Source organism: Camellia sinensis, chromosome 8 (assembly GCF_055761805.1).
Source record: "Camellia sinensis isolate YWXY chromosome 8, ASM5576180v1, whole genome shotgun sequence".
Taxonomy (NCBI): domain Eukaryota; kingdom Viridiplantae; phylum Streptophyta; class Magnoliopsida; order Ericales; family Theaceae; genus Camellia; species Camellia sinensis.
In genome coordinates this window covers 183,059,523-183,080,917 of record NC_138968.1, presented here as the reverse complement: position 1 = coordinate 183,080,917, position 21,395 = coordinate 183,059,523, and the positions used below count along the sequence as shown (strand labels likewise).

Here is a 21,395-nt window from a genome sequence, read left to right as displayed (position 1 = left end):
TGTTGACTTCTCATTACCCCCAGTATTTATTGGGAAATAGAGGAACCTGTAGTTTTTTCATGTTGTTTCAAGATGCTTGTCAAATAATGAGACTTGGAAAGTTTGATTTTCCGTCATCTTGATGAAGTTCTGTGGTCAGAGAAAATCAAAAAATGGTTATATTATGAGAAAGTTGAAATGACAGGAATTTAAGAAATATACACATAGAGAAATTTTAAATCCACACAACTAGCCAGAGAAAATTAGACCAGGGACACAACTGGCCTCAAGAAGTATCTTAACAAGAGAAAGTAGTAACTAAATTCCAGAGAAAATCAAATAAAAGTGTAGTAACATACTAAGCTCATGGATGTGAAAAAATATGAAGTTGGTTGTTGTCGTTTTCTCCTTTGGTCAGCAAATAGGATCTCTCCATAGCCATCAATGACCTGAAAAATATCATTTATAATTGTAACATTGGTTTATAAATGCTGATGGAACATTGCAAAAAAATTTTGATGAAAGACTTACATTGTTGGCAATTTCTTTTTGCTTTATTAGGTTTCCAATATCTTCAAAGGTAATGAGATTCAACTCACTTGTCCAGATTAAAGCCCTACAAAATGACAAAGAAAGGATTTAATAGTTATTAATGCAATATAAGTTAGTAAATTGTTGTTTGTTATCTTCTTTTTGTTTGTTGTACTTACTCGAGTCCAGACACATTTGATATGTGCTACAAGATGTCTTTTACATGTTCTTTTATCAATCTTGAAACTGGTAGAATTTGTGGAAAAACCCAAGATTTTCTGATGTTTGTTGGTGGAGGCAAGACGTACGCATCGGCATCAAGTACTTCTTTGTCTTTGGTGGTTTGCTCTGTTTGCTTTGCAGCTTACTTTGAAGCTCTAGTCACCTTTTCAACTTTGGGACATTGAAATTCTGGATCTTACTACTTTTCTTTCCTTTCTTTTGCCTTTAAATTCTTTATCATTGATGTAGGATCTTTTTTTCACTGTAGACAGTGAAAATATCAGTAAAAGTGAAATTTCTCTGAAGTAAGAGATGATATTTTAATATGTAAATTTATTTGATTCAATATTTTTCAGTTACCATAGACTTTTGTCTTTTGTTTTGGTTGTTCTTTGTGTGCCATTTGTTCTTGTTGGGTTGTTGGTTGTTGGTTGTTGTTCCACTTCTATTCCAACTATACATAATGAAAATCAAATAAGCAAATAGACAGAGAAAATCAAATAAGCAATAGAAATCAATAGAAATAAGCAGCTGAAACTAATGTGGTCAGAGAAATTTAACATCCAAAGAAAATTATAATAAATAGAAATTTCTCTGAGTTATGTTGACACAAAGACATAACTTTTTGTGACTCAAGATTTTCACTAACCTTGTGGTTGAACTTGTGTTGGTGTTCGATAAGGTTGTGTTGCTAGTTGGACGGATAGTCCTTGAATTTGTTCATGCAATCTAGCATTTTCAGTTTCAAGCTCTGAAATTGAATACCTCAATTGTTGAATTGTTTTTGTATCATCTTCTTTTTTAACCTCCAACATCCTTAGTTTCATTTGGATTGTGCTGTCTCTTTTTTGAAGTTCTGAGTTATGTGATGTCAAGGTTCTTATTGCAATATCCTTTTCTGCAAACAATTTATTCCAATTTCTCTCTTCTTCTATTTTAGATTTAGAAAGTGCCTTTAGTCTTTGATGTAGATCAGCAATTTGGGCATCCTTTGATTCATCAGATTCTTGAGGCTGATGCATTGTTGAGCCACAAATGTTATCATGATGTTGGTTCATTGGCTCATTATGTTCTTCTTCATCACTTTCCTCATTGCTTTCTTCTTGCTATTTAGATTGAGTGCCTTCATCTTCTTCTTCATTGTCTTCTTCTATCTGTTCATTTTCTTCTTTGTCTTCTATTTCTATTTCTTCACTTTCTTCTCTGGCTTCCACTTCTCCACTGCTTGCTCAATCTTCTTGTCTATTGCTGGCTTCGTGTTCTTCTATGTTGCCTTCTCCTTTCTCATTCCCTGGTTCTTCAGATGAATCTTCTAATGTCTCCTTGAATTTGACAATTGTCTTTTTTGATTCTTTCTGCTTCTTTTTACCAAGACAAAACTCCTCTGATGGGTTTTTAACTAGTTCCTTGTTATCTATCTGTAACAGGAGGTTCTTTTATTAAAGAAATGTTACAAAATTCATTGAGAGAAAAAATTTAAACAAGGAAAATAAAATTCATCTAAATGATACTAATGGGAAACAAACTTTAGAGAAAATTGTATGGGCCAAAGAAAGTTATAGACAAGGAGTTAATTTTATGAGGCAGAGAAAATTATGAAACAAGCAACATAATTTAGCTATCAGAGAAAATCAATCAATGCATATAAGTTAATGTTTTACTATAATTGTATCAGAGAAATTTGGATTTCAGAGAAAATTCATTAGAAGGGTAGAAATAAACAGTGTTAATCAAAGATGCAAGGCACATATGTTATGGGCTAAAGAAAATTACACACAAGGAGAAACAATTTTATGAGCCAGAGAAAATTATGAAACAACCAACATAATTCAAATATTAGAGAAAATCAATTAGGGTATATAAGTTAATGTGTTACAATTGTGGTCAGAGAAATTTGGATTGCAGAGAAAATTGATTACAATGGCAGAAATAAACCAGTGGTAATCAAAGAAGAAACATAAATTGATAGTTCAGAGAAAATTGATCTCAATCAATCAAGGCACAATGAGGGAAACAAACCAGTGGTCAGAGAAATTTTGGAATTTCACTGAGATTTCAGCGGCGATAGAAATCTAACCTGTCGAGGTGTAAGAGAGTGGACTGGTGTCTTTTGCAGCTGTTTCGTCAAGCTTTGCAGGTTCCACTTGGCACATCTTGGGAAGTCAGTTGTGTTACTGTCTTCCGAGTCAATGATATTTGCATGTTCACATAGCCAATACTGTGATGGGAATTAAAGTAATTAAATTTTGCTAAACACACAAATTTGTAAGTATGATAACTGCAAATTTGAATGGAAATTATACTTACTAGCAATGTAATGACACACCCCGTTTTGTGCAATGCTATGATAGAATCAATCAATGTTGATGTGATTGCTTCTGGCCAATCATACTGTTTCATTGATTCAAGAGGTTCCACATACTTTATAAAAACCCACCCAATTGAATTCTCACTTGTTGCAAAAAAAAGGTGAGACACAAGTACAATGTAACAATGATTACTACATCTTTGTAATCAGTCAGTTGCTTGCCTTTCATTGCTTTGACCAAGGCATTTTTAAGAATAGGACCAGTGAACCTTGTGTCCTTTGGGAAACTTCTCCTTAAGAATGTAGATTTTGACTTTTAAGAGTATCTTAATGACATGGCTCCTTTACCTCCTTGCAAACCGAAAATCAAGGTCATGTCATTGGTTGTAAAGGTCAAGTTCTTTTTACCAATTGTGAATGCTTTTGTTTTTTCATTGTAACATTGGATTATTGCAACTACATCATTATCAGATTTCCTAGATTTCCTTGGATCCATCCTTCTAGTGGTTAGATCTTGGATCAAATACTAGAATGGGGTCTTTTGAAGCTCTACAAGTTGATTTGAATTGAATTTAAGTGTTTGAAAAAAGGAGACAACAGATGAGAGGTTGGATCGGTATTGAATGCTGTAATGAGCTCTTTTTCTTTGGAGTTGAACAGGTTTTTGAAGTTGGGGTACTTATCTTGATGCTAGTTGCTTCATCACCTCGGACTTATGTGTTTTGGCAAGGAGTTTGTGGTGTTTTGCTGGTTTTTGATCTTAGATCATAAGAAGACTGAGAGAGTTTCTGTTTCTTGCTTGATGTTTTCGGTGTTTTGTTGCTTTTACGTTTTGCCATTTCTAGACAATGATAAAAACATAAAGATGTCAACATTAAGTCCTAGAGAAAATTGAACATGCCAGAGAAAATTGGACATGTCAGAGAAAATTGGACATGTCAGAGAAAATTACACATAAGGAAGAAAACTAAGGTGGCCAGGAAAAATTATAAATGTCAAACAAAATTAGACACTAAAAATTAAATGTCAGAGTACTACACTACAACAAAAAAGGTCTATGGTGACGAAAACGCGTGACGAAAAAATATTTAGTCTCCAAATATGCATGTTTTAGTGATGAAAATAAGATTTCGCCTCCAATTATATTATTTTCAGAGACAAAAACCAAATTTCATCACCAAATGCTTAAAATCAAATAAAACAATAGGTGACGAAAATTTTATTCGTCTCTAAATTTTATTTTTCGTCGGAAAACAATTTCCCGCCTTTGGAAAATTTGGTGGAAGATTTGGCGCCATTTTGGACACGAAATTTGTCGTCACCATTGTAAAAAAATTTAGAGAGGAAATAATTTCGTCTCCAAATGTATTATTTTTAGAGAGGAAAACCAAATTTTGTCACCAAATGCTTAAAATCAATAAAAAATACAAGAAATCTAGGCTATTGTGACAAAATTTGGTGACAAAATTTTTTTTGTCTTAAAATTTAACCCAAAGATGACGAAATATTAATTTTGTTGTTTGTTTTAATTTTTCTCAAAAGTATAGGAGACGAAAACAAAATTTCGTGTGCAAAAATGAGGCGCCAATTTCATTTGCATTGGCGCGAATTATTTTAGCTCATTGGAGACAAACATTTTTGTCACAAAATATATTTTTTTTTGTGACGAACGTAATTCGTCGCCAATAAATTCCATACCTATTAAACGATGTCGTTGCATATTTCCATTTATTAGGCGACAAATATATTTTTGTCTGCGAAGGATAAGTTATGGAAGACGAAAATATTTCGTCACCAATAAACACTCCATCATGCAGACAATGTCATTTCATCTTTCTATTAAATAGGTGACAAATATATTTTTGTTTTAGAAGAATAAGTTGTGGGAGACGAAAATATTTCGTCACTAATAAATTCTAATTGATTGCGTGACGAATATATTTTTCGTCTCATAAGGTTAAGTTGTGGAAGACAAAAATATTTCATCACCAATAGTAAATTCTTTGTTCTGGTATTGAAGGATACAAAAATATTTTATCACTAATCATTTTTCTTTATTAAAATGCCGTGGTTTTGTGCTTCAAAGCATTGGAACTGTGACCCTAAGAGATACACTCTGATGCTTATCACTCATTTTCATGTACAAGGACCTTGAAGTCGTGACCCAAGAAAACACTTTCTACAAACCCTCATTTCTCTCTCACACTTGAGTCTACTCCTCTCTCACAAGTATTGAAGTCGTGACTCAAGAAGACACTCTGTAAATTATTTCTTCTATTTTGCGCTAAAGCCTATCTCTTCTGTCTCACACTTAAGCCCTTTGTGCATGCTAACATTGAAGCTATTATCCAAGAAGGCACCTATGCAAACCCACTATTCTTTCTCACAGTGAAGGCCCCTCCTGCATGCAAACACTTTTTCTCATTGTCTGAACCAACTCTACCCTTTCCGTCTAGAACACCCATTTCAAAAAAATCGAAGGTCAAAACCTCTCTCCAACAAAAAAAAAAAAAAAAAAAAAAAAGATAATTAATGTAGCTATTTTTTTTTTTTGTGAGAAAAAATACAGAGAAACAAATAATAAAAAATTTGTAATTTTCAAAATTAATAGAAAACATTACCTTGTTTAGTATGGAGTTTTCAATAATTAATTTTTAAAACTTGGTGATAAAATTTATTTTCGTTTTACAATGTAACCCAAACATGACCAAATATTACTTTTGTTGTTTCTTTTAATTGTTTTCAAAACTATAGGAGACGAAAAAATAAATTTGTCAGAAAAAAGAAAGAGGCACCAATTTTTTTTCTTGTCGGCGCCAATTATTTTAGCTCATTGGAGACGAACATTTTTGTCACAAAATTTAAAGTTTTTTGCGACAAAAGGAATTCGTCACCAATAAATTCCAAACTTATTAGACGATGTCGTTTCATTTTTTTTTTTATTTGGTGACAAATATATTTTTTGTCTGGGAAGGATAAGTTATGGAAGACGAAAAAATTTCATCACCAATAAACCGTTCATGCTCGTTTTATCTTTCTGTTAATTAGGCGACAAATACATTTTTGTCTCGGAAGGATATGTTTTGGGGGACGAAAATATTTCGTTACTAATAAATTCTCCATGTGTCGTGTTGCATTTTGATTGATTGTGCGACGAATATATTTTTGTCTCATAAGGTTAAGTTAAAGGAAACGAAAATATTTCATCACCAATAAATTCTCCATCCCCACACAACATTGTTTTCGTATTTTTGTTGATTAGGCAACGAACATATGAGTTTGAGATGAAAATATTTTCTCACTAATTATTTCTCTTTATTAAAATGTCGTTAGAAACTAAGAGACGCTCTTATCTTAATCACTTACTTTCACACACAGACAAATACTAAAGTCGTGACCCGAAAAGACACCCTCTACAAATCCTGATTTCTGTCTCGCACTTGAGTCTCCTTTCTCACAAGTATTGAAGTTGTGACACAAGAAAACAATCTCTATAAACCATCTCTTTTATTTCGCATTGAAGTTTCTCTGTTCTCTCTCACATTTAAGCCGTTTGTGCATGCAAACATTGTTATCCAAGAAAACATTTTGTGCAAAGCTACTATTCTTTCTCACAGTAAACCCCTCTCCACAAAAACAAAAAAATAATAATAATAATTAAACAAGGAAACAAAATACAAGAAATCTAGGCTATTGTGACAAAATTTGGTGACTTAAAATTTAACCCAAAGATGACAAAATATTAATTTTGTCGTTTGTTTTAATTTTTCTCAAACGTATAGGAGACGAAAAAAAATTTCGTCTGCAAAATTCAGGCGCCAATTTCATTTGCATTGGCGCAAATTATTTTAGCTCATTGGAGACGAACATTTTTGTCACAAAATATATATATTTTTTGCGACGAACGTAATTCGTCACCAATAAATTCCCTACCTATTAAACAATGTCGTTGCATATTTCTATTTATTAGGCGACAAATATATTTTTGTCTAGGAATGATAAGTTATGGAAGACGAAAATATTTCATCACCAATAAACACTCCATCATGCAAACGATGCCGTTTCATCTTTCTGTTAAATGGGCGACAAATATATTTTTTTCTTGGAAGAATAAGTTGTGGGAGATGAAAATATTTCGTCACTAATAAATTCTGACTGATTGCGCGATGAATATATTTTTCGTCTTATAAGGTTATGTTGTGGAAGACAAAAATATTTCGTCACAAATAATAAATTCTTTGTTCTTGTATTTAAGGAGACAAAAATATTTTATCACTAATTATTTCTCTTTATTAAAATGCTATGATTTTGTGTTTCAGAGCACTAAAACCGTCACCACAAGAGACACACTCTGACCCTTATCACTCATTTTTATGTGCACGGACACTCAAGTCGCAACCCAAGAAGACACTTCCTAGAAACCCTCATTTCTCTCTCACACTTGAGCCTACTCCTCTCTCACAAGTATTGAAGTCGTGAAGTAAGAAGACACTCTGTAAACCATTTCTTTTATTTTCGCACTAAAGCCCCTCTCATATGTCTCACACTTAAGCCCTTCATGCATGCCAGTATTGAAGCTATTATCCAAAAAGGCACCCTATGCAAAACCGACTATTCTTTCTCATAATGAAGGCGCCCCTTGCATAAGCACTTTTTCTCATTGTCTGAACCAATTCTACCCTTTCCGTCTAGAAGACTCATTTTAGAAAAATCGCAGGTCAAAACCCCTCTCCACAAAAAAAAAAAAAAAAAAAAAAAAAAAAAAAAAAATTGTGAGAAAAAAAACAGAGGAAAAATTAATAATAATTTTTTAATTTTCAAAATTAATAGAAAACATTACCTTGTTTAGTATTGAGTTTTCAATAATTAATTTTTAATTTTTAATCTATATTTTTTTAGTGAACATTTTTTAATATTATAATTTTTTTTTTTTACTTTTTAAATCCCTTTAATTTAGATGAGGGCAAATTGCAGCAATTGTCCCGGTACTTTGGTCCTTGTGTCATATAAATGGTATGTGCCATATCTATCTATCTATCTATCTATATGTCTATATCTATCTATCTATCTATCTATCTATCTATCTAATCTATCTATCCATCCTATATATTAAGCAAAATGAGGTTTTTAACCTCAAGCCATGTGGGAGCTCCAATCTCCCAATCTAAATTTTCTGATTTTTTTTATTTAAAAAAAAAAAAGCCTTCGCATTTATTAACTTCTCTCAACCCCCAAGTCTTACCCTCATAATAACTCTTTAATGCATTAAGAACAAACATAAAAAATTCTTTGAAATCTAACACATGAATTCCTTGAAAAGTCTCAACACATATGATTATTATCTCTCATAATAGCACTTTAATGCATTAAGAACAAGCATAAAAAAAATTTCTTGAAAAGTCCAACACATATGATTATTATCAAAATATTAAACTTTAATATAATATAATAATAAAAAAAAGACATTTAATTCCTTGAAAAAGTCTAACACATATGATTATTATCAAAATATTAAACTTTAATATAATATAAAAAAGGAAAAAAAGAAGACATTTAAAAAAAAAAAAAAAAGAAGACATTTAAAAATCGCAATTCACATATATAGATAATTGTAAACACAATCCGTGCATAGCACGGGTGATATGCTAATCTATACTATATATTAAACAAAAGGGGGTTTTAACCCCCAAGGCTTGTGGGAGCTCCAATATCCCAATCCTAATTTTCTAATTTTTTGATTTAAAAAAAAAAAAAACCTCAGCATTTATTAATTTCTCCCAATCCCCATACCTTTTGGGAGATTTGGTCAAAACCCCCTCATAATTAAACTTTAATGCATTAAAAACTAGCATAAACAAAATTCCTTGAAAATTTCAACACATCTATCTATCTATATTATATTATCTATATCTATATCTATCTATCTATCTATATCTATACTATATATTAAGCAAAAAGGGATTTTTAACCCCCAAGGCCCGTGGGAGTTTCAATATCTGAATCTAAATTTTTTATATTTTTTATTAAAAAAAGAAAAACTCAACATTTATTGATTTGGTCAAAATCCACTGATCAACATTTATTAACTTTTTTCAATCCACATGTTTTTTCACATGCCTGCATTTATTGATATAATCTCCTGATCAGCATTTGAAATCCCCTCATACAAATAATTATAGATACAATCCGTGTATAGTTACTGCAGTACCCTTTTTAACTTCTCTCATACACTATGCTTAGTGATAAGATTGTTAAATTATTTTTATAAAAAATCTTAAAAAACATAATTTATATATTAAAAAAAATCGAATACAAATATAAATATTTATAATTATCTATACTATATATTAAACAAAAGGGGGTTTTCAACCCTAAGCCTTGTGGGAGCTCCAATCTCCCAATCTAATTTTTCTGATTTTTTGATTTAAAAAAAAAAAACCCTTAGCATTTATTAACTTCTCCCAACTCCCAAGTCCTACCCTCATAATAACACTTTAATGTATTAAAAACAAACATAAAAAAAAATTCTTTGAAATCCAACACATATGAATTTTTTGAAAAGCCCCAACACATATGATTATTATCCCTTATAATAACACTTTAATGCATTAAGAACAAGCATAAAAAAATTCTTGAAAAGTCCAACACATATGATTATTATCAAAATATTAAACTTTAATATAATATAATAAAAAAAAGACATTTAATTCCTTGAAAAGTCTAACATATATGATTATTATCAAAATATTAAACTTTAATATAATATAAAAAAGGAAAAAAAGAAGGCATTTAAAAAAAAAAAATTTAAAAATCGCAATTCACATATATAGATAATTGTAAACACAATCCGTGCATAGCACAGGTGATATGTTAGCACTATATATTAAGCAAAAGGGAGTTTTTAAACCCCAAGGCCTGTTGGAGTTTCAATATCCCAATATGAATTTTTTAAATTTTTTATTTAAAAAAAACTCAGCATTTATTAATTTGGTCAAAATTCTCTGATCAGCATTTATTAATTTTTTTCAATCCACATGTCTTTCCACATGCCTACATTTATTGATTTGGTCAAAAACTCCTGATCAGCATTTAAAATCACCTCATACCAATAATTATATATACAATCCGTGTATAATTACTGCAGTATCCTTTTTAACTTCTCCCATACACTATGGTTACTGATAAGATTGTTAAATTATTTTTATAAAAAATCTTAAAAAACATAATTTATATATTAAAAAAATCTAAAACAAATACAAATATCTAAAATTATCTCGTGCATAGCACGGGTGATAGGCTAATCTATACTATATATTAAGCAAAAGGGGATTTTTAGCCTCAAGTTTTGTGGAAGCTCCAATCTCCCAATCTAAATTTCTTGATTTTTTGATTTAAAAAAAAATCTTAGCATTTATTAACTTCTCCCAACTCCCAAGTCTTACCCTTATAATAACACTTTAATGCATTAAGAACAAGTATACAAAAAATTCTTTGAAATCCAACACATATGAATTTCTTGAAAAGTTCCAACACATATGATTATTATCCCTCATAATAACACTTTAATGCATTAAGAACAAGTATAAAAAAAATTTCTTAAAAAGTCCAACACATATGATTATTATTAAAATATTAAACTTTAATATAATATAATAAAAAAAAGACATTTAATTCCTTCAAAAGTCCAACACATATGATTATTATCAAAATAATAAACTTTAATATAATATAAAAAAGGAAAAAAAGAAAACATTTAAAAAAAAGAAAAAATATATTTAAAAATCACAATTCACATATATAGATAATTGTAAACACAATCTGTGCATAGCACGGGTGATATGTTAGTATTATATAAGAAAAATAGGATTTTTAATCCACAAGTCTTGTGAGAGCTCCAATGTCTCAATCTTAATTTCTTAATTTTTTGATTTAAAAAAAACTTCAGCACTTATTGACTTTTCTCAAATCTTTTTGACTTCTCATACACACCCTTTTCAAGTCTTGAGAGAACTCTAATATCCCAATTCTCATTTCATAATTTTTTGATTTAAAAAATAATAATCCCACTCACCATTTAATTTCAACTTTTTTCAAAATTTAATAACATTAATCCTACTGTCACAATCTTTTTGACTTCCCCTACCCACTGCACAGCCTATTCAACTCCTTCCACCATCCGCCATCCGCCATGTATTACATATAACTTCAAATAAAATAAATAACTCTTTGGAGAAAGAGGGAGAGAGTTTAATGGGAAAAAAATGTGATTAACAAAATCTGGGGAAAAGTATAGAGAGAGTTGGACAAAATCTGGAGAAAAAGACACCTTCATAGTCCAAAGAAAAAAAAACTTGTACGTAATTTTTTTATTTTTTTTAATAGTTTCTTTTTTCGTTTATTTTTTTTATTATGAATAAAAATGTGATTGTGATTTTTTAAATTGATTGGATATTTTAACTCACTGTGTTTTTTGAAAAAAATAATTGTGTTTTTTAAATATACGGTGATTGTATTTTTAAACTGATTCAATTTTTAACTTAGTGTGTTTTTTGGAAAAAAAAAATGGTTGTGTTTTTTAAATATGAATTAAAAAAAATTTGTAACTCACTGATGAGAAAAAAAAATTTGTTTGAGTTGTGACAATCTCTATGTTTTTTATCACATAATGATTAGATTGTATTTTGTCTATTAAAAAAATTTATAATTTGATTTTTAACTCACCGTATTTTTTGGGGAAAAAAAATGATTGTATTTTTTAACTATCAATTGACTTAATTTATATTGAAATTTTTAACTCATTGTGTTTTTTGAAAAAAAAAATAATTAAATTTTTTAATTACCAATTAACATCATTGCTGATATAAAAAAATATCTTCGCTATGGTAGGATGCATCTGTACAATCACAACTCTATATTGCATAATTTTTTTATTTGCATTGTCATTCCTTTTAAGTTTTCGTGAGAGTTGAATCATAGTTTATTTTGTTAGGCACATGGATTAAAGTACTTCTTCTTCTATGTGATTATTGATCATTGTCTTTAGAATGTGTAAGAAGATCATAAATACCAATGTGATTGTGGAAATTTGTAACTCACTCATGATAAAAAAAAAAAAAAATTTGTTTGGATTGCGACAATCTCTGTATTTTTTGATCGCATAATAATTAGATTATATTTTGTCTACTAAAAAAAATTTTATAATTTGATTTTTTAACTCATTGTGTTTTTTGAGAAAAAATAAATGATTGTATTTTTTAATTATCAATTGACTTAATTTATGATTGAATTTTTAAGTGACTATATTTTTTGAAAAAAAAATAATTATATTTTTTAACTACCAATTAATTTCATTGTTGATAAAAATAATATATTCGCCATGGAAGGATGCATCTGTACAATCACAACTCTATATTGCATACTTTTTTTATTTGCATTCATCATTCCTTTTGAGTAGAGAGAGTTTTATTTAAAAAAAATGTGATTCACAGAATCTGGGAAAAGTTTAGAAGGAGAGAGAGTTGGGCAGAATTTGAGGAAAAAGACTGAAACCTTCAGAGTCACAAAAGATCTGTAAGTAATCTGTTCATTTCTTTTTCAATAGTTTCTTTTTTTATTTATTTTTTTTATTATGTACAAAAATGTGATTGTGATTTTTTAAACTGATTAAGTTTTTTTAACTCATTGTATTTTTTGAAAAAATAATAATTGTGTTTTTTAAATATACGGTGATTGTATTTTTAAACTGATTGGGTTTTTGAACTCAGTGTGTTTTTTTTTTAAAAAAATAATTGTGTTTTTTAAATATCAATTAAAAAAATTTGTAACTCATTGATGAGAAATTTTTTTTTTGGTTTGGATTGCGACAATTTCTATGTTTTTTGATCACATGATGATTAGGTTGTATTTTGTCTCCCCAAAAAATTTATAATTTAGTTTTTTAATTCATTGATTTTTTAAATCCAATCCTGTGCATAGCACGGGTGATATGTTGGTACTATATATTAAGCAAAATGAGATTTTTAACCTCAAGCCTTGTGGGAACTCCAATCTCCCAATCTAAATTTCTTGATTTTATGATTTAAAAAAAAAAAAAAAACTTAGCATTTATTAACTTCTCCCAACCCCCAAGTCTTACCCTCATAATAACACTTTAATGCATTAAGAACAAGCATAAAAAAATTTTTTTGAAATCCAACACATTTGAATTTCTTGAAAAGTCCCAAAACATATGATTATTATCCCTCATAATAACACTTTAATGCATTAAGAACAAGCAAAAAAAATTCTTGAAAAGTCCAACACATATGATTATTATTAAAATATTAAAATTTAATATAATATAATAAAAAAAAAGAAGACATTTAATTCCTTAAAAAGTCCAACACATATGATTATTATCAAAATATTAAACTTTAATATAATATAAAAAAGAAAAAACAGAAGACATTTAAAAAAAAAAAGACATTTAAAAATCGCAATTCATATATATAGATAATGGTAAATATATTAAGGAAAATGGAGTTTCTAAACCCCAAGCCTTGTGAGAGCTCCAATGTAACGCCCTCAAAATAATAACATTAAACCCATCAAATAAGACATTCATTGACATATGAGATAACCACATTCTTCTATTCATCAGAGTTTCATTACAAAGGTATTACATGTTAACAACAAAAGCAAAATGCCCTACGGGCTTACAGCTTTCCAAGTTAACACTTGGTTACAACAAAAGAGTGCTAACTCGTCTACACTTTAAGCCCTCGGCTTGAATATACATGTAATACATCCAAAAGGAACTAAAACAACAACAATCTGCTCGCCTCTAGCCTCCCAAGCTATGACCTTGGAGGTGGCATGCTACCTGTACCTGAAAATGATATTCCCATATAGGGTGAGCCACAGCCCAGAAGAAATACACTAAACCAACCATGAACATTGACTAAAAGATTAGCAATTGATAGATGGCCAACACTGATACATCCACATAAATTACATTTTATGTCATCCGACTTATGAGTCCAAGTTACTTTTCGTTTTCCCCTTTTCAACAGATAAGTATAAAACTATATCCCACATTCACAGATAAGCATATTAGCTATATCCACATTCTCAACAGATATGTATAACAACAATATCCCACATTCACAGATAAGCATATAAGTTGTATCCACACTTCACAAAGATAAGCATATTAGCTCTATCTTCACTTCTCCAGACAAGCATATGAGCTGTATCTACGGAGTTCATCCCCTATCTTCTCCCAATACTAACCGATTTAGAGGTACATCCCCCATCTTCCCCTAAACCGCGGAGTACATCCCCCATCTCCTCCTCTACACATAACGTATACAAACACATTGGTTCTATATACAATCACTCAATACATACAGTTAATGTATTCTATCAACCGTCAGATTTCATGACACATTCATTGATTAGTTTCCGTTTGCCTAATCATCATGCATTGTCTACAACAATCACGACTATCCTCCACCGATAGCCCAAAGCAATTATTTCTAAACTGAAAATAAATGCACAAATGGATATTCAATCAACATTTCAATTCGGTGAGTGATAAATAGTTCAACTACACCCTTTAACCCCATGCACTCCCAATCTCAACAATTCCATTTCATTTCCTCATTTCTCACAATTAATTATCCCAATTAATCAAACAATGTAATTAGGTCATTTGCCATAATTAACATTACAACCCTTAGGTCCCATTTTCATCAATGATTCAACATTTATTCCTCTTCTCTATACCAAACATGCATCTAGGTTTATTACAAATAAAACCCCAACTTTTGTAAAATAACACAAAAGCCCCAAACTTTCACAAAATTACCAAACCAACCCCAACATCTCAAAATACCAAAATTTAAAGACAAAATCCATAGAGAGGAGTAGGATATCCCTACCTCAAATTCGGAGCCCCAAGGGAGAAGATGACAAAACCCAATGTGCTCCAAATCCCGAAATTTTCAGATTAAAATGTAGCCCTCGACGATCAACAACCTTTTTGTAAAGGCCAAAGATGAGCAAATCACTCCTACTAGATCAAAACCTAGAGAGAAGGTAGAGTTCTAGAGTGAGAGGCTCAACAATGGTGTTTTTGGAAAAGTAAGAGAGAGAAGAGAAAGTGAAAAAGTGATTTGAAAAGTCAAAACACGGAACTTAAACCCAGTCGCCCCGCTCGAGCGTCAAACGCCCCGCTCGAGCGTCACTCACAAACTCCCGCTCGAGCGTCAACCATTCCGCTCGAGCGGCGGATACACACTCCCAGAACTTTTACAGAACCAGGTCTCCGCTCGAGCTTCCAGCTCCCCGCTCGAGCGGAACTCACACAACCCCGCTCGAGCGGCCAACTCCACGCTCGAGCGTCCAACACTGCACAGGAAATACTGGATGGGTGCAATTCCCGCTCGAGCGCCAAAACCCCCGCTCGAGCGGACAGGTCAAAATCTGGGCAACTAGTTTTGGTTTCTAAACTCAACCAACCTGTAACAAACCTGCCCAACACATCCCATAACTCAAATACAAAGTAAAAAGGATGTAAACAAGATAAAAAAAAACAACTACCAACAACCACGGACACATGTCCGGATCACTGTACAACAAGGGTAAACCCGGGATCGCTATATCCAATATGTCAATCTTAATTTTCTAAATTTTTGATTTTAAAAAAAAAAATCTCAGCATTTATTGATTTGGTCAAAATCCCCTGATCAACATTTATTAACTTTTTCCAATCCACATGCCTGCATTTATTGATTTGGTCAAAATCCCTGATTAGCATTTAAAATCGTCTCATACAAATAATTATAGATACAACTTATGTATAGTTACTGCAATAGCTTTTTTAATTTCTCGTGTACACTATGATTAGTGATAAGATTGTTAAATTATTTTTATAAAAAATCTTAAAAAGTATAATTTATATATTAAAAAAAATAATTTATCACTAATTATAGATACAGGTCGTGCATTGTTTTTGCAGTAGCCTTTTTAATTTCTCTTGTAAACTATGATTAGTGATAAGATTATTAAATTATTTTTATAAAAAATCTTAAAAAACATAATTTATATATTAAAAAAAATTAAAACAAATATAAATATCTATAATTATCCCGTGCATTGCACGGGTGATATGCTAGTATATATTAAGCAAAATGGGATTTTTAACCCCAAGTCTTGTGAGAGCTCCAATCTCCCAATCTAAATTTCCTGATTTTTTTATTTAAAAAAAAAATCTTAGCATTTATTAACTTCTCTCAACTCTCAAGTCTTACCATCATAATAATCCTTTAATGCATTAAGAACAAGCATAAAAAAAATTATTTTGAAATCCAACACCTATGAATTCCTTAAAAAGTCTCAACACATAATTATTAGCCCTCATAATAACACTTTAATGCATTAAAGAACAAACATAAAAAAAAATTCTTAAAAAGTCCAACACATATGATTATTATGAATTCCTTTAAAAGTCCCAACACATATGATCATTATCCCTCATAATAACACTTTAATGCATTAAAAACAAGCATAAAAAAAATTTCTTACAAAGTCCAACACAAATGATTATTATCAAAATATTAAATTTTAATATAATATAATAATAAAAAAAATATTTAATTCCTTGAAAAGTTCAACATATATGATTATTATCAAAATATTAAACTTTAATATAATATAAAAAAGGAAAAAAAGAAGACATTTAAAAAAATATATATATTTAAAAATCACAATTCACATATATAGATAATTGTAAACACAATCCGTGCATAGCACGAGTGATATGCTAGTACTATATATTAAGCAAAATGTAATTTTTAACCCCATGTTTTGTGGGAGCTCAAATCTCCCAGTCTAAATTTCTTAATTTTTTGATCTAAAAAAAAAAAAAAAAAAAAACCTTAGCATTTATTAACTTTTCCCAACCTCCAAGCATAACAACACTTTAATGCATTAAGAACAGGCATAAAAAAAATTCTTTGAAATCCAACACACATGAATTCTTTGAAAAGTTTCAACACATATGATTATTATCCCTCATAATAACACTTTAATACATTAAGAACAAGCATAAAAAAAATTTCTTGAAAAGTCCAACACATATGATTATTATCAAAATATTAAACTTTAATATAATATAATAATAAAAAAGACACTTAATTCCTTAAAAAGTCTAACATATATGATTATTATCAAAATATTAAACTTTAATATACTATAAAAAAAAAAAAGGCATTTTACAACAACAAAAAAAAAATTAAAAATCGCAATTCACATATATAAATAATTGTAAATACAATCTGTGCATAGCACGGGTGATATGCTATCTATACTTCTATACTATATATTAAGCAAAAGGGAGTTTTTAACCCTCAAGCCTTGTGAGAGCTCCAATATCCCAATCTAAATTTCTTGATTTTTTGATTTAAAAAAAAAACCTTAGCATTTATTAATTTCTCTCATCCCCCAAGCATTACCCTCATAATAACATTTTAATGCATTAAAAACAAGCATAAAAAAAATTCCTTGAAAATTCCAACAGATATGAATTTCTTGAAAAGTCCCAACACACTATAATGAGAAGGAAACTCACTATAATGAGAAAACACATTATCTTTACTCCTCTGTTTTTGATTCTCTTCGGAGTTTTAATATTTAGTTACTTTATCTTTACTCCTCTGTTTTTATTCTCTTCGAATGTCCAACTTTCACGTTAGATATACTAGCCGACTTTGTGAAGTTGATTTTCAGCTTTATCTCTATGTTTTGTTCCAACCTCATTTGTATATACATGCGTATGTGTATGTGTGTGTATATATATGCACGTACGTATGCATGTAGATACATACATATAATCTTACGTATTCTTGTATTTCACTTGCAGGCCTCTCTTTGCTCTGGTCTGTCCTCTGTAAGTACTCTCTCTCTCTCTCTCTCTCTCTCTCTCCAGTTTTTGATGAGTGAAGAGTAAAGTTGGTATCTTTTCATGCCAATGCGATTCAGAAGTTTTAGTACATAAATTTCAGTAATTTTTTGAGAAGGGATAAAAAATGAAGGGAAAGATTACTCTTTCTCATGTTTGTTTGATTTATAAATTAAGTGAGCAAATATGAGAGATCTCTGTTATTTTGTCTATTTTCTTAACAACAAAAAAAACAAAAAAAAAAACATAAAGAGGAGATTTAGTGAGAAAACATAATCATTTTTTTTCCCTTTCTCATTTCATATGCTACCAAACGGAGTTTTATATATATATATTTTTAAGTTAAACACAATCTGTGCATAACACGGGTGACATGGAATTTTTATAATTAATTTTTTTTCCCTTTCTTATTTTTTAATTATAATTAATTTTTTTAATTATAATATTATTTTCATAAATTCTTTAATTATGTCTTATATTATATTTAATTATGAAATTTTTTTTCATTATAATTTAAATATTTAAAATTATATATATATATATATATATATATATATATATTTTTAAGTTATAAAGTGCATGTATAAATATGCACCATAGTGTTTCACAACACGAAGAGACGTTATGGGTTCCCAAAAAGACATGTCCATTGCCCTTCTTCTCCTCTGCTACAACAGTTGTGCGGTACAACAACATTAGCAGGACAATTCCGTAATTAACAAAGTACTGCATCATGAGGATCATTTCCCTCTTTCGTACATGTATAAAGTCTGGATTTGTAGAATCTCATCTCATCACATCAAATTAGTATTACAAACCCAAGAAATTCTAAGAAGAAAAAGGAAGGTTGGAAGAGATCTAATTGTAGATGGGTTTTGTGAGTTTTCTCAAGTTGGGTTTGAAGTGCTTCTTAGATTTTCTTGCTTGGTATGAATCATTTGTTTTCTCTGGCTACACAAAGAAAGTGATTTTTTTTTTTTTTTTTTAATATTTAGTTACTTTATCTTTACTCCTCTGTTTTTGATTCTCTTCGAATGTCCAACTTTCACGTTAGATATACTAGCCGACTTTGTGAAGTTGATTTTCAGCTTTATCTCTATGTTTTGTTCTAACCTCATTTGTATATACATGCGTATGTGTATGTGTGTGTATATATATGCACGTACGTATGCATGTAGATACATACATATAATCTTACGTATTCTTGTATTTCACTTGCAGGCCTCTCTTTGCTCTGGTCTGTCCTCTGTAAGTACTCTCTCTCTCTCTTTCTCTCTCTCTCTCTCTCTCTTTCCAGTTTTTGATGAATGAAGAGTAAAGTTGGTATCTTTTCATGCTAATGCGATTCAGAAGTTTTAGTATATAAATTTCAGTAATTTTGTGAGAAGGGATAAAAAATGAAGGGAAAGATTACTCTTTCTCATGTTTGTTTGGTTTATAAATTAAGTGAGCAAATATGAGAGATCTCTGTTATTTTGTCTATTTTCTCAACAACAAAAAAAACAAAAAAAGGAGATTTAGTGAGAAAACATATAATCATTTTTTTTCCGTTTCTCATTTCATATGCTACCAAACGTAGTTTTAATGTTAAACACAATCTTGTACAAGGAAACTCTGAGAAAACACATGAGTGGATCTCATCTCAAGCTCAATGTAATTATGTGAGTATATATTGTAATTTTTATTAACAAAATTTTAGAATACTATTTGTTATAATCTTATTTAATTTTCTAATAATTATTTAATTTTTTTTATATTTGATAGGAAAATATGATACAGACACAGGCTGATCACCTCTCATAGCCAGGATCAACCCCTTTGACTGCAGAAGAGCTATCAATCAAAGTCCTAAAGCCAAGGTCTGGCTATGTGAAGGGACTTGGCATGAGACCTTCATCCTCTATTAGGAGAGCCACTACCATATATGCTGAAACAAATGATTATGTGAAGCGCCTTGAGATGCAAATAGAGACACAAAAGGAACAAATACAAATGCAAAACAATAAAATAGAAGATCTTGGAGAGGGTAAGAAGAAGCAAGGGGAGATAATGGCTGATGTTGTCAACTTTTTGAGGACCAAAGGATTCACTGGACACTTTAGAAGTGGAGGGGACTCATCCACAAGTGGACATACTTCTTGGTAAAGTATATTAACTTTAATATAACAAATTTTATAAAAAAATACATGTTTGAAGAATTAGGAAGTAATGGAAACATGCATATGACATCCAATTTGTACAGGTGCACATGATGTATAAATTGTGAATTAGTCTAAAAAATATATTTTTTTCTCTATACTTAAAGCTTGAAAAAAGGCTGTCGAAATGCTAAATTATCACACAATTATAGATTTGTATAATTGATCTAATTGTAAATTGATGAGTTACTAATGTTTTTAATCTTTTGTATAATTGATTAATTACTAAAACTTTTAATTTATTTTTTTGCAGATTGGATTGGGGTGGCATTTTTGACGTGCAACAATGATGTAATTTGTTTGAATGTTCATTTTTATTTGATAAGGATACACATACTTTTTGGAGTTACACTAGTTATTGTTGGATTTTTGGTGGAATTGAACAAGTTATAACTTTTGGATATTTTGTGGATATTTCACTATTTTATTATATCAGGATGAAATTATTTGTAATGATGAATGGATATTTTTATTTTGTTAATTCGTAAATGTGTTGATAACAGGTTAGGTTAAGTTGTGATGGAATTGTTATATTCAACAGGTTTCAACATGAACAGGGTCATATTTGTTGAACTAAAATTTAGATTTTGATAAAATAGGTATATAATGTGGAAAAAAATATTATGAAATTATTGACAAAATTTTCCATCCCTAAAGAAGGTTTTTTTGTCTCTTATTTGGCTTAGGTGGATGATTAATTTTGTCATGAATTCTTTATTTCGTCGCTAAATGAATTTGTCATGACAAAAAATATTGTCACATTTTGTCACTATTACCCTCAATGTGTGACGAATTTTTTTTGATATTATTTCATCATTTTTAATGATGAATTTGTTTTTATCTCTATTGGTAGTTTCTTTGACAAAAAAATTTCGTCTTCGTTTATATTAAACGTCACAAAATTATTTTGTCTCCATTTCTTATATTTATGACAAAATACTTTTGTCTCTAATTTCTCCTTTAATGACAAAATATTTTGTCACTAATTACTTATAAGTATGTTCCCAACAGAGTGTATTGGAGACAAAAAAAAATCGTCACAAATTTATCATTTTTAATGATGAATTTGGTTTTGTCTCTATTGGTAGCTTCTTTGACAATTTTTTTTTGTCTTCGTTTATATTAAACGTGACAAAATTATTTCGTCTCTATTTCTTATATTTATGACAAAATACTTTTGTCTCTAATTTCTTCTTTAATGACAAAATATTTTGTC

General features: G+C 29.8%; 1 protein-coding gene and 1 long non-coding RNA gene across 2 annotated transcripts in view; both read left to right on the top strand.

Moving 5' to 3' along the window:
- The window catches only part of LOC145788849 (ATP binding / protein kinase), a 150,278-nt gene that overhangs the window by 98,025 nt on the left and 30,858 nt on the right, over nt 1-21,395 (top strand). The gene's annotated exons all lie outside the window — the stretch shown is intronic.
- LOC114269151 (uncharacterized) lies at nt 18,595-20,660 on the top strand. The gene is made up of 4 exons (XR_014337276.1): nt 18,595-18,908; nt 19,203-19,229; nt 19,746-20,122; nt 20,433-20,660. It is a non-coding gene; the product is annotated as an uncharacterized LOC114269151 (long non-coding RNA).